At 40.6% G+C, this 14,683-nt stretch overlaps 1 protein-coding gene and 1 pseudogene across 20 annotated transcripts in view; one reads left to right on the top strand and one right to left on the bottom strand.

The window, feature by feature from the left end:
- Positions 1-47: 47 nt before the first annotated feature.
- On the bottom strand, positions 48-6,146 carry LOC110506504 (dickkopf-related protein 3-like; annotated as a pseudogene). The gene is made up of 5 exons (XR_016492408.1): positions 5,846-6,146; positions 2,442-2,531; positions 1,519-1,653; positions 941-1,097; positions 48-762 (listed from the first exon to the last, which is right to left on the bottom strand). The product of XR_016492408.1 is annotated as a dickkopf-related protein 3-like (transcript).
- A 1,391-nt stretch (positions 6,147-7,537) lies between these two features.
- LOC110506499 (F-actin-monooxygenase mical2b) overlaps positions 7,538-14,683 on the top strand; it is a 45,238-nt gene continuing 38,092 nt past the window's right edge. For 13 of the 19 annotated variants that reach the window (XR_016492257.1, XR_016492256.1, XR_016492255.1 and 10 more), the window contains exon 1: positions 7,538-7,797. The gene's annotated coding sequence lies outside the window, so the exon portion shown is untranslated. The remainder of the gene's footprint in view (positions 7,798-14,683) is intronic. The other 6 variants (XR_016492259.1, XR_016492258.1, XR_016492260.1 and 3 more) reach the window with 2 other exon arrangements.

Raw genomic sequence — 14,683 nt, 5'->3', positions numbered from 1 at the left:
TGGATTTAACATTGTATACATATAAGAATATTTACAGCTCAAGAATAGACATTATCAAAGCCTTTTATTTTCTTATAAGCAAAAGTTGTGCAAGCTGCATGTGTCTGGGTTATAGTTTCCATTACCAAGTTGTGGGCATGATGAGCTGACCTGTCAAAGTGCTCCATATATTCAGAAATGTCATCTGTCCTTGTTTAAACCACTATTTAAAACAAAAACCAGGACTAAGCAAGCTACAATGCATTGTGTTTGAGCAAAGGGCCTCAATGGTGCATCCTTAAGGTAGGCACATAAGTGAGACATCAGAGAGCGCAGGATGGGGTATGTTTTAAGTACATATTTGTTAACACGAACTCTTATTGCAGAATTGGAGTGTAGTCATCATACACAGTACCTTTGAACAGCATGAACGTCTAGGAATCGGGGAAATACTCAATGTAAATTCTATCTAATACATACATGGTGTTATGCACTACGCAACATCTAGAGCTTTGGTTAACTTCGAGCAGATCGAGAACTGCAATGGCTTGAATAAACAATGACAAGCTTATAGATGGAAGAATCTTACATGTAAGCCTTGTGAGAGGGTGAGCAACTTCATTTTCTAGGCTGAAATCGCTGGAGACCCTTCTGATTGTCTACAGGCCTGAAAAGGTTGAGCTGCATGGTTACTCCTAGACAATATAGTCAATTTCTGAATAAAGTGCGTCTGTCAGGTCCTCTTCACGCGAGTTCTGTCTTTTCAGACACAGGGAGCCTCGGCTGTCAAAGAGATTAGGACATTTGTAATTAATCCATTTGTAGCATCATACTGGGTCAACAGCATTTTGAGTGATCGCTATGGCTTTTGTCTACCAAGTCTTTATTTTTTATGTAATGACTTGTGCCTTCATTTCAATTGAATGTAAATGTTGCAGGTTTGCAGCATATAGATTCTTACCCGAGATGCTCGCACTGGAGGTCCCCAGCACAGGGGCAATGTTCCCTTGGTCCCTGGCCCTCTATGTCCCAGGACAGCAGCTCCATAAGGTGATTGGAGGAGCCATGACAGCGCTCACGCTCTATTGGCTTGGCCGTGCACACAGGGAACTGCGGGGCTGACCACAAGGTAAGGGGAGAGAGATGGGTAGTGACAAAGGTAAGTGACATTACTACAGAAACTTTAATATAGGACTACAGTATATGGACAGTGCTTGGAAGGGAAAGCAGGTTATGGGCCTTCACATGATCACTTAACTATCTGAAACTTCAATGCGCCTTGCTTCACTTGACTTCATGACTATCATAATTGGCTAGGGACAAGTACATTGAGAACAGAGGCTTTGTGGTATCGCAATTTGAAGCCTCCCTTTTTTGGATGTCAAAGCAATCCCTGTAGGTTTTTATCTGGCTGAGTCATAGCCACATGAAAGGAGCCCATTTCGCTCCCCACAGATGATGTTAATTTCATGTAGAATGACTCATGGTGTATAATTTAGCAGAGGAATTATGTTCCGTGTGTGACCTTGTGGCCTGCACCTTTATGGAAAGCACATCAGAGGTCTGGGCTGCAGTTGCTCTGGTATTGGCAGATGCTGCCAGCTTCCCCCTTAGTGGTGTTCTGGCTGCACTGGCCCCACACACAGCTGTCCTGTCCTCATCCTTTTTGCAGGGCTGGAACACACACACAGTGACAAACTGTCAGATGACATGTATGGCATAATATCAGGCCCATGGTCATGGAATGGCATGACCAGTCTCTTGTAACTCTCCTAAGCTCTCTAGGTGCAGCAAATTCCTGCTACTTGTGCAAGCTGAACTAATAGTGGTATCTAATTAATAGTTAATAGTGTGCTGCTTGACATATGACTGTTTTTCTGTGCAGGACATTAACACAGGCGTTATCAACTTGGAAGACCCTTAACTATTCTCAGCGTACCTTTGACTTTGAATGCAAGCCAGTATCTACAGTATTATGTGGATTGTTTTCTACTCTGCCCTGCCAAAAACATTAAATTCAATTACATTGTTTGTGTCTGTAGAGTAGGCTCTCATTACCTCTCATCCTGCTCCTCTCTTTGTCCTCTGAGAGAGGGGGAGAGAGGTGGAGCTCTTATTCAATCAGACACATGCTTTGATGCACAGCCAAGAGGAGAGAAGCTCTCCGTCATGAAACACTCCAGTTACACTTGTGGCAACACTGCAATGCAGTAACAATGCAGAAGCAGCTGCATCATATTGTTTAAGCAATCTGCTGCTCTGTGATTGCTGTGTGTGTGCACGTGCGCACTAAAGCACTGTTACAAAACCTGGAGATGGTCTGAAGTTGTACGTAATAGAAACTAGGAAGGAGTCAAAGTCCCCTGGGAAACATAGGTCTGCACGAATACATTCTAGATGGGTTCAGTGTCAGGGTGTGTAAAATGTGTGTAACACTGTTAATAACCATGAAATGGACCTACCACGTCGAGGGCTTTGCAGGTTAGACACTTGGATCGGTGCGTCTCATACCGGCAATATTTCCCCTTTTCACAGTCCTCATCAATGATACACTACTGTGAAGAGGGGACACTCAAGACACACCCTCCTTCACAGATAAACATGCAGATGGTCTCTATATGGTACCAAAGCCGCCCACAATCCAGAGTTTTGCACTAGAAAACAGATTGTTCTGGAAAAATTGGCTAAATCAAACATGGTGGTCTTGAAGAGAAATGCAGAGGTTGTAGCCATGTACTATTGCAAACTTATTTACAAATTTTACTTTAAAATAACTTCAAAGTACATTTTTGAGGATGTGATACGTTGTTGCACGGTCTCTTCCAATATTTACACTACCGTTCAAAAGTTTGGGCTCACTTAGAAATGTACTTGTTTTTGAAAGAAAAGCTAATTTTTCATCCAATAAAATAACATCAAATTGATCAGAAATACAGTATAGACATTGTTAATGCTGTAAATGACTATTGTAGCTGGAAATGGCTGATTTTTAATGGAATAATTAGATAGGTTTACGGAGGACCATCATAAACAACCATCACTCCTGTGTTCCAATGGCACGTTGTGTTAGCTAATCGAAGTTTATAATTTCAAAAGGCTAATTGATCATTAGAAAACCATTTTGCAATTATGTTAGCACAGCTGAAAACTGTTGTTCTGATTAAAGAAGCAATAAAACTGTCCTTCTTTAAAATAGTTGAGTATCTGGAGCATAAGCATTTGTGGGTTTGATTACAGGCTCAAAATGGCCAGAAACAAAGAACTTTCTTCTGAAACTCATCAGTCTATTATTGTTCTGAGAAATGAAGGCTATTCCATGCAAGAAATTGCCAAGAAACTGAAGATCTCATACAACGCTGTGTACTACTCCGTAGTACACAGATTATTGTCTCTAACTGTCTCTAACCAGAATAGAAAGAGGACTGGGAGGCCCCGGTGCACAACTGAGCAAGAGGACAAGTACATTAGAGTGTCTATTTTGAGAAACAGATGCCTCACAAGTCCTCAACTGGTAGCTTCATGAAATAGTACCCGCAAAACACCAGTCTCAACGTCAACAGTGAAGAGGCAACTCCAGGATGCTGGCCTTCTAGGCAGAGTTCATCTTTTCATTTTATTGGCCAGTCTGAGATATGGCTTTTTCTTTGCAACTCTGCCTAGAAGGCCAGCATCCCGGACTCGCCTCTTCACTGTTGACGTTGAGACTGGTTTCTAGCCATTTTGAGCCTGTAATCAAACCCACAAATACTGATGCTCCAGATACTCAACTATTCTGAAGAAGGACAGTTTTATTGATTCTTTAATCAGAACAACAGTTTTCAGCTGTGCTAACATAATTGCAAAGGGGTTTTCTAATGATCAATTAGCCTTTTAAAATGATAAACTTGGATTCGCTAACACAACGTCGATTGGAACACAGGAGTGATTGTTGCTGATAATGGGCCTCTGTACGCCTATGTAGATATTCCATAAAAAATCTGCCATTTCCAGCTACAATAGTCCTTTACAACATTAACAATGTCTACACTGTATTTCTGATCAATTTTTGTTATTTTAATGGAAAACATTTGCAAACCTTTCAAAAACGAGGACATTTCTAAGTGACCCCAAACTTTTGAACAGTAGTGTATGTGTGCCTAAAGTGACCTGAATAAAATGGGCCTGCTGTTGAAACTGTCCCAAAATTTGTCCCAATTCCCTCTCACTTGTCCCTCTACCACATATCTTAAGGAAAAGACTGGTAGGAATGGCATGCTCTGAGACTGTCTATTATTTTAACTAAATATTAAAACCTGTGACTGCAATAAAGAAAATGTTTAATGTGCAGGATGTTATGAAAATGACTACACGCAATGTTTACCAAAAGCCCCGAATCAAATGATAGACATTTAACAGTTATTGTTCAAAACTATGCAGCTAGATATTGTGACTAAAACCCCCAAAACAAATAACTAAAAACCCTTCAGACTTTTGCTGATAAGATGGATTGAGCACTTCTTGCACTGTGTCCTGGTCAGGGGCCGGTTAAAGCAGTAATCTAGTGTCTGTCTCCAAAGACCTACTGTATACTGGTCAAAGACAGGCACTCACGCACACATCTGACTTGATTGATCTGTTATTATTTTGCTCTTATCTTGCCTGATCAGCGGCCCCATCAGGGCTGAGACGTGGCTGCCATATATAATTTATGTACAGACAGATGCAGCTCTGAAGAGAGCTTATCAACCAGCCACCATCCTGCATGTCACGCTGCCTGGATAAGACTAGCTTTAACCTGGCTTATAGAGAATGAGACAGCACAGTTGAGACTGGAGAGGCGTACAGGGCATGGGGAAAGAGAAATGAGATTCCCAAACATGACAGCAGCTGTGGCCGCATGCAGAACAGCACAGAAAGAGGAAACGCATCCCATGACTTGTTAAATCTTTCATGAATTGTGACTTGCATTAAGGATGGAATGGTATTCATCTTATGCCCACTGTCTTTATTAAACACAAAACACCAGTTAGAGTTATAGTGTTCAAGTATTGTGGATAATATATGTTTTTTTTGTGTTTTTTTTTTTAATCTGTTGTAAATCATGATGAAGGGAAATTCCAAAGATTGTTGTTGACTCACATGAATAATATGATTTTCCTTGTCACTGGACTGGATAACTGTTCTGGTGATGTGGGTCTCTTCTGTTCTGTTGTCTGTCTCCTAAAGAAAGAGAGACACATTTCCAGTTAGGGTCACTTCTGTAGGATTTCTGCAATTTTGCTTTGTCTTCATAACAAATGTGGGATGCCAGAATACTACTACCACACAGTATTACAATTCATAATAACATTTCAGCATTGTAGTTTTGAATGAAATACAGTACAAAAATACATTTGCATGTGACTACTACTGTACCTTATGTAATGTCTCTATGGTGTGGATGGATTGAGTTTCAACCACACTCTCAGAAGTGCTTTCGTTGTGGTAATTTGAGGGAAGGTTATTGGGATGCAAGCTGGACATTGTCCATCTAAAGAGGTTTGATGCAAAAGATCAATACTGCATTGGGGTCACCACTGTTTTTTTTACACAATGTGCATGTTAAGATTGACTTAGACTTATCTCAACCCACATTGGCAACTGTTTTTATTAGTCTGATAAATGTTTAAGTCTCAAGTTTAACTTGTGGTTACTTTAATTTAACAGAAAAGTTTCAGATCAACTAACATGATATAATAAGAGTGTACTGCGCTATTATCTGTTGTATTTTTACATAACATTAAAAATCATACAAATGAAACGGGTGCTATGGGAAATAATAGGCTCATTAATTTTTTTATCAACGCTCTGCAAATATACATCTGAGTAGACCTAACCATTAACCGACCTGGTGCACCGCATCCTCCAGTTTATTATGCGTGTCCTCCATCAGTTGCTCTACCTCCTCAAACATGTCGTTTAATGTCGTGTGTCCTTGTGCCAAATTATCCTCAAGGATCTGGTTGATGTCCAAATCCACGGGCCTGGTAGAACCAGGAAGGAGGATGCCATGGATAAACGTTAGGCTCAGAGTTAGAAGAGAGAAATACAACATCCTTGCTGCTGCGCAAAAAGGCATCCGAACGAATTAGGTTCTTTGGACGTCCCATCCGCGCACTGGGTGTGTGCGGTGATGCTGCTGCTGGGTCACTCTGTCCGAAGAGAAGGGGGAGGATAGACTATAATATTGCCTTATGCATGTATTTATATTTGGAGAAAGTTGTAGTTTATTTTGTCCCAAGTTATGCGACTACTGTAGGCTATAGCCTAATTGACAGGTGCAAGCCATGGTGATACGTTTTCGATGCTCTTACCTTTCAAAGTAACGTCAGTGACGAGCCTATTCTGGGCCAACCGCAGCAGGCTGGGGGAGGATGCCGCCAATGAAGGAGGGATGGTGGCACACCGCAATGGGCTGACTGCTTGTCTTTGAGCAATGATCAGACTTGCCTAGAGCCCGGGTTAACGTTGGGACATATGTGTAATGAGATCTGTGTAATGTTGGCGACGACTCTTTATTGTTACTCTTCAATTATAAGTTTATAATTCACTTGTTATTATATTTCACAATTAGTAGACCTAGTTACAATGTATTAAAGTTGTGATAGTTAGGCTACACAGTAATATAGTCTGCTGTGACTGTGCGTAAACGTGGATGTGGCTCTGGCGCATGTTTTCGCCCATTTACCACTAGATGGCCTCATTTGCATGGAATATATTTTCAGTAGCCTAGTCTAAACCACTGTGGAGTAGCCTAGTTTATAGGTTTATGGCTATAAAACTATAATTGCTAGACGTATGGGTAAACACCCACCCACCACCCCGAGAAACCACTCGACTAAGTAACCATCTTATGTAACCATACCAAACATAACATATTATACTAATGTGAGTGCCCCGGATTTATCTTTACTATGTTACGTCTAGTCTGAGACAAGGTTTTTTAGAGAGTTCACTCCTTGGTATGGAGAGCCTTGTGAAGACATTGGAGCAGAGAGGTGTCACGGTGAATAACTGACCATGTCAACGCCATCATCCGAACGCGTCGTTTTATGTAATGGAAAAAACAGTCAATACTTTAAAGCAGTCCATGTTTACTCACTGCGTAAATGCCAAATGTAGCCTATTATGGATCAATTAATTTAGCGTAATTTGACGCAAGTTCTTTGTTTTGTTTGTTTGTTCTTGAAACATTATTCTGGACACTGAACAGCTGAAGATATGTTTGTGCTAGAGCCTGTGCACGTGCCTCAATCACTTGCTGAGTCCAACTTGTGCCTCAAAATGTATTTGAATTATTACAATGATATACATAATGATTTAGGCTATATGCCGATATTCCACTTGGTTAATTTATTTGTTGCTTAATTAGCTAAATACCCATTAAACTTAAATCCAGCTTTATTCTCCATAAAATAATCAGAGTATACTACTATCTATGCTGTCATTTTTTGCACTGTGGCTACATGAAAAGTATTTGTGTCTACAGTTGTAATGAAGCCTTTAAAATTTAAATTTCGAGCGCAGTGTATCAGCAGTTACCATTGGGTCTTGTAATATCCTGCACCTCCCTCGTGCAATAAACGGAAGGTACAGTGGTGGTGAGACCGAGTGAGACAATAATTTAGCCCAGTAGTAGTTCAGAATGAGTGAGTGGAAGAGACACACCGACACATTTAGCCAGCGCAAATTCGATTAGATACATTTTCTCTGACCGGTCATTGCGTTTTTGAATATCCCTCTTCAATCAACTGCGAAGACTGGACCAGTTGACTTATTTTTTCTCCTCTGTAAACTAAGGTAAATCACACTTCCAATTACGCATGTTTCACAAATCAGTGACCGCTGGGCAGATGTCTAGGCAATTGAGCAACATGACAGCTGAGTCTGAACACTGTGACATAGTTCATTCAAGGTTGTAAAATCGAATCTTATTTTAGGAATTAATTGTGTTTCTCTACTGTGGGATGTGTACATGTTCTTTGCTTTAGTATTCAAATAGATACATTCTGATAGGATTAGATCCAGATCCCTGTACCTACAGTATGAGCCTGTATGTCTGAACTGGATAATAAAACATCTGGTTTGTCTCCATACTCTGATAAGATAGCTCTGCGTGTTCAACCATTATAATAATGATGTATGTGTCTCCACCATAATCCAGGTTTAAAAGCCTTTATACTTGATGTTTCTGGCTGAGTTTTACAATGGTATAGGCTACTACCATGGCATGGTATTTTCTTTACATTGAGTTACATTAAGAGAAAGACAATGATTAAACAGTCATTCTTTGAGGGTTCATCACCCTTTTACCTCAGGAAAACTATATTATTATTTGATTGTTTTCTTAATCATAGTATAGTATTGTAAAGGCGCAATTATGTTGTATTTATATCAACAGATATTACTGTCTGCACAAGCCAGTGTGAATTTTCTCCTCCTGCAGCTGTTAGTAGTGAAATACAGAGTTCCACAACTTTACGGCCCTTTGCGTGTCGTTGGGGAGTGGGAGAGGTATTGTGACACTGGGAGAGGTATTGTGACACTGTCTGTCTGCTTTAGCGCTGCTGTTTCTGTCAGATGAATTCATGTTCCCCTTTCATAATAATTATGGGAAGTTCTAAGCTTACTCACTAATGTGTTTGATTTTGAGTTTGAACTTCTGACTTTAAATAATACTGTACAGTAGGCTGTATTTTTCTTTGTCCCAGGTGAGACACGTTAGTTACAGCACACATGGTCACATGATCCGTTTCAGAGACATCTGTAAGGTATTTAGATACAGTATATAATCTGTTATAAGCACACATTTTTGGATGACTGAAATCTGAATTGAATTGTCAATTTTCATTTTGGTACTCTTGAAAGTGTACCTACAGTATGTGGGGGTTTCTGTCTGACACGTTTGTCTCAAAGTCACTCTCGAAAACAGGCCACTGTGAGTATCTGGCCATGAGAGAGCAGCTGTGATTCTGTAAGGACATTTTGAGAAGGCAGCAGCAATCACACAGTCATGTAATTTTCCACCCCCTCTTGAATGAGCAATAATTTCCTGTGCATCCTGTGCCGGTTGAAAACATGGCACGCTCTTCCTCACAGTGCTGTGAGACTTAAAGTCCTGCTTTATTACTCTGTGATTCACCTTACTACCTTACTGATAAAGTATGTGTCAACATCTCAATACACTACATGTCTATCTCTGAATCTGTCTCAGGTATTGGTTGTCCATGTGTGATTTAAGTACTCTGTTCTCCCTGGATTCGATAAATATTGCATGCTCAAACAAAAAACACAAGTTTCCTCCTTTCTTGCTGGAATTTCCTCAGGAATGTTCAATCTTGTTAGTATTTTTTGTGCTATAAAGCAACTGAAGTTAAGGAACAGTACAAATAATATTGTTCAGTAAGATTTATACACTTGCTGTTAGCCATGGGAGTATACTCTTAGAATTTTTTTTTTATTTGGTCTACTGTACATAACTTTTAGGTGTTCCATATAAGAAGCAAGCGATAGAACCCTTTTTGGTTTGATATGGAACCTTTTCCCAAGACTATACAACATAAACAAATGTGATTACTTCAGTGCCAATGTTTTTGCGCAGTGTATACAACAGACATTAACAAATCAAAAGTTTATCTGTAGCGGTGCACTTCCTTCATTTTTCTTCTCCTGTTTCATCACCATACCTATGCTATCTGGAATAACAATACATCAGCAGGTTTGACTTGCTCTCCCCAAAAGCAGATTTCTAGAAAGATCACAAGGTTTTACAGTTTGGCAAAAAAGTATTTAGTCAGCCACCAATTGTGCAAGTTCTCCCACTTAAAAAGATGAGAGAGGCCTGTAATTTTCATCATAGGTACACTTCAACTATGACAGACAAAATGAGAAAACAAATCCAGAAAATCACATTGTAGGATTTTTAATGAATTTATTTGCAAATTATGGTGGAAAATAAGTATTTGGTCACCTACAAACAAGCAAGATTATTGGCTCTCACAGACCTGTAACTTCTTCTTTAAGAGGCTCCTCTGTCCTCCACTCGTTACCTGTATTAATGGCACCTGTTTGAACTTGTTATCAGTATAAAGTCCACAACCTCAAACAGTCACACTCCAAACTCCACTACGAGGCCTCTCTCATCTTTTTAAGTGGGAGAACTTCCACAATTGGTGGCTGACTAAATACTTTTTTGCCCCACTGTATATCAGGAGTGAATGTAGAGATGTAAAGATGCTGAAGGTTGATGGTCTCTCTCTAGATGTCACAGTTAGTCTAATGGAGGGGGTGGGTGGGTAAAGATCAAATCCACGCTGATTTAATACGTTTTAATGTGTCTGCATGAAAATACCCACATGTTGCCAAAATATCTGAATTTGCCCCCTTAAGGGAGTTTCCCAAACTCAGCATGAACCTGTTGTTGTAATTTAGTCAAAATTGACTTGGATGCAAATGCTGCCAGCAGCCAGTTTCATCTTCTAAGTTTGTAATTAGTGGTTGTGTCGAGGCTTCAGGGGCGGACTGGGACAAAAATTCAGCCCTGGCATTTTAGCCACACCATTAGCCACACCAGCCCCCATCCACATAATAATTCACATTTCCTGTTGCTACAGGATACTTTCCCTGCTGTAACAAACTGGCTCAAATTAAGATCGTACAACTGTGTGACTCTGTTTTCTTCCTACCTCCACTGTACTCACCTCTGAGCTGTCTCTGCTAAGTCTCCTTTCCCACATCACTGGCACCAGAAGACCAGGGGAGCCCACTGCCTGCGCTGGGCCCAGCAAGATCCTAGTTGTGAATGAATAATCACATGTATTAGATTGAAAAAAATAGGTGAATGTAATTGTATAACTGGTTTAACTAGTATAACTCGTTTTAAATGAACCAAGCCTTTGGATTCAGAGCTATGTCACTCTATCAGGGCACACTACAGTAAAGAAGACAAATAAGCTGAAGTCAACAATACTTTTGTCTCTGTCAGTCAGCAGACAGCATTCCAAATGAGCAGCGTATTCCAGCCTGACTGGTCTGTCTGTAGGCTTATTCACAATATCCCAGAGCAGAACTGTGTGAACTTTCTTCTTCCTCTTTGCATTACTTCCTTCCTAGAGCCACACTGTGGAAGTGAGCACATGATTCCAGGCAACAGCTCCAGCACAGAAAAAGGACGTGGGAGGTTGAGGCTCAGAAACCAAATCACTTGCAGGATTTATGCATGGTTTAAATTGGTTGATCCTTTCAGTAGGATCCCACTCTACCAGCTTAAACCACCACCTCAGTCATCAGCAGGATATAAATCTCCACCTAGACTACATTAACAAGTTCCCCCTGGCTTGTACAAGCTCAGACATCGGTCATTAAGGGAACTTAAAAGGAGTTTGTGTGAAAGGCACAAGGCGAGACCCTAATGCAGACACAGGAGGCAGATGGTTGGAATCTTACAATGTTTATTAATCCAAAAGGGGAGGCAAGAGAATGGTCGTGGACAGGCAAAAAGGTCAAAACCAGAACAGAGTCCAGGAGGTACAAAGTGGCAGACAGGCTTGTGGTCAGGTAGGTACAAAGTCAAAACTGGGAGGACTATAGAAGGGAGAATGCAAAAAGCAGGAGAACGGGAAAACCGCTGGATGGCTTGGAAACATACAAGACAAACTGGCACAGAGAGACAGGAAATACAGGGATAAATACACTGGGGAAAATAAGCGACACCTGGAGGGGGTGGAGACAATAACAGGAACAGGTGAAACAGATCAGGGTGTGACAGATTGAGTCAGGCCTTGTGCTTTAACCTCCAGCAAAGGCAATTTCACAGTGGCAGCTCTCCATCCCTTTGATCTGGACAGGAAAACAGACACACTCACATATCCGATGACCCAACAACACACCAGAGCTTTGTCACAAAAGTAAACATACCTTAATAGAAAATGACTCAAGTTAAAGTGAAAGTCACCCTGTAAAATAGTACTTGAGTAAAAGTCTACAAGTATTTGGTTTTAAATATACTTAAGTATCAAAAGTAAATGTAATTGCTCAAATATACTTAAGTAGCAAAAGTAAAAGCATAAATCATTTTAAATTCCTTACATAAAGCAAACCAGGCTGCACTATTTTCTTGTTTTTTAGACAGGGGCATACTCCAACACTCAGACACAATTTACAAAGAAAGCATGTGTGTTTAGTGAGTGCCAGATCAGAGGCAATAGACATGACCGGGGATGTTCTCTTGATAAATGCATGAATTGGACCAATTTCCTGTCTTGCTTAGCATTGAAAATGCAATGAGAACCTTTGGGTGTCAGATAAAATGTATGGGAGTAAAAAGTACGTTGTTTTCTTTAGGAATGTAGTGAAGTAAAAGTAAAAGTTGTCAAATATAAATAGTAAAGTAAAGTACAGATACCCCTAAAAACTACTGAAGTAGTTTACACCACTGGCTGGAGGCATGTCATGACTTTCTTTACCCTGAAATTACTGTAAGGATTAAAGTAGAATTGTGTTTACAGAGCAACAACCCCTAAGCACTCCATCATTGTGTCTATGATCACAATAAATGGTCACCAAATGTCATGGACAGAGTCCAGCAGTCCTTTTTTCTGAAGAGTGGCACAGATCCTTCAGGTCTGATGGAGCTGTTCTCTTTGTGGTCAGCAACACAGTGTATTTATGTTTGTAGAGTGGTCTTATACAGATGTCAGGCTATCCTCCAGGACATGTGCTGTTTTCCTCTGGAACATGACACCTGTCTATTCTGAGCATGACTTCCCTGAAAGCTGCCTTACCGGCTCCTCTATTCCTTCCCTGTGGTCATACACTGTCCTATAAACCCCTCGGTGCCATTCTGAGACATGGAACAGGATCTCTGGATCCAATTGCCTCTGCTGACTGACTGTCTGTCTGACTGTCTGGGGGAATGTCAGTTACCAAAAATTCTGCCTTCAGTGTGCAGTCACTTCTCACCGTAAGAATCTTGATCTCAATCACATTGTGAGGATCTCATGTTACTGTATGGTATATTGGTGTAATAATTGCATTGAATATGTCATCAGTGTTTCCAAGATTTTCCAATGTTGATTTAAGAACATCAGAGCATTCTTTATGTGCAATCTTTTTACATGGCGAGAGTTCACTGCATTTGTCAGCTATTTGCTCATTTATTTGTGTGAAATGAAGAAAGGAATGTGGCACTGGATAAGGTCAAACTATTGTGTGCCAAGTGGATTACATACTGTATGTCAAACTTCAAATAGCTGGACAGACATTATTTGTGTGCTTGGTGTGTCTGAAGTTTGTCCAGATAAATCTTTCTCCAAGTCCAAGAGGACATGTGGTTAGCACACACTGCGTGGGTCAGACAGGCCTCCAGACGGCAGACAGCTGCTTCACCTCTCCAGCGCCTGCTTCTGTGTAAATTCATTATTTTCTCCTCTCTAGATGAATGACATTCACTGGGACCGGCCAGATAACGCAGTGTTTTTAACCGTGTCCAAGACGCTCTCCTTTGTTTTGGCACCGCTGCCTGAAGAAGCAGCCAGATTTCTCAGAGTTGAGATAGTACAAGCGAGTTATGAGGGCTGGAGAGGGGCAAAGTTGTTGGCGGGATGCTGGAACATATGGTTTTCTTAGATTGTTGTCCAGCTCTGAGGCGTAATGTCTGCTTATCAGGGGTTGAGGGCTTACTTCCTGGTTTCCTTCAGTTCTCTCGGTAATTAACTGCATTACGTGTCATTCCTAGCCCTCCCATTGTTTTCCTTTGAGTCGTCAGCTTCCCATTGTTTTTTTGATAGCTAAAGGCTGTGTGAAGCAATAACGATGGACATCACGTCATTGTTTTGTGTTTTACTGGTCTAGCAGTATGTACTATATCGCTCAGTTTCTATGACCTTGGCTGATGTAGTAATGGGCACACTTATTAAGTTATTGGCCAGTATTTCCTGCCTTAGACCGTGTATTGCCTGGTTGGTTGTGATTAGACCAAGTCTTAATACAACCTGACACTGGTGTTGTTATAAAGGTATCTGAGGTGTTAAGGTGGCGGGTTCCTTCTCATTAAAGGTGCTCCACTACCAGTCTCATTGCATGGAGCTGCATGTGTAACTGAGGGGGAATTTAAGTCACAGCTGATGGCTCATGTGGTATGGAAATGAAACGCATGAGCAACTATGCTAATGAGAGTGTCGGTTATAACTCAAATTGAATAAATGAAACATTACAGAACATTGGTTAAACAGCTAGTGGTTAAATAATTATTTTGTTCTCAAAGAAAATGTGCCGATTATTTACAGTATAATGCGTGTACAGGTATGTGTGTGTTTGAGGGAGTGTGTGTCTCTGGCTAGCCCCCTTTTAGCTGTTCTGCCTTGGCAGGCCAGCTGTAACAGGTACATACTTAACATCTCTGGAATTCCTCCTCTGGAAACTGATAGCATGTACACTCATCCCTCTGAAAAATGCACTGGATTACCTGAGCTCAGAATAACCTTCAGGAGATATACTATATACTATATACTATAGCTCTGCCTCAGTTTCTCTGTAGAGTATACTCTGTCAGAGTCATGAGTCAAGTGTCTTTGAATAACAAAGTTATGAGAACTATTATCTAATACAATAACAGGTAACTGAGACGCCTGTGGTGTACTGTGAAAGCATCAGTGATGGGATGGTTTGTTTGATATAACAGGCATAA

The sequence above is a fragment of the Oncorhynchus mykiss genome, chromosome 26 (genome assembly GCF_057628025.1).
Source record: "Oncorhynchus mykiss isolate SJ-2025 chromosome 26, ASM5762802v1, whole genome shotgun sequence".
Lineage (NCBI taxonomy): Eukaryota > Metazoa > Chordata > Actinopteri > Salmoniformes > Salmonidae > Oncorhynchus > Oncorhynchus mykiss.
This window is presented reverse-complemented; position numbering and strand designations above follow the sequence as displayed.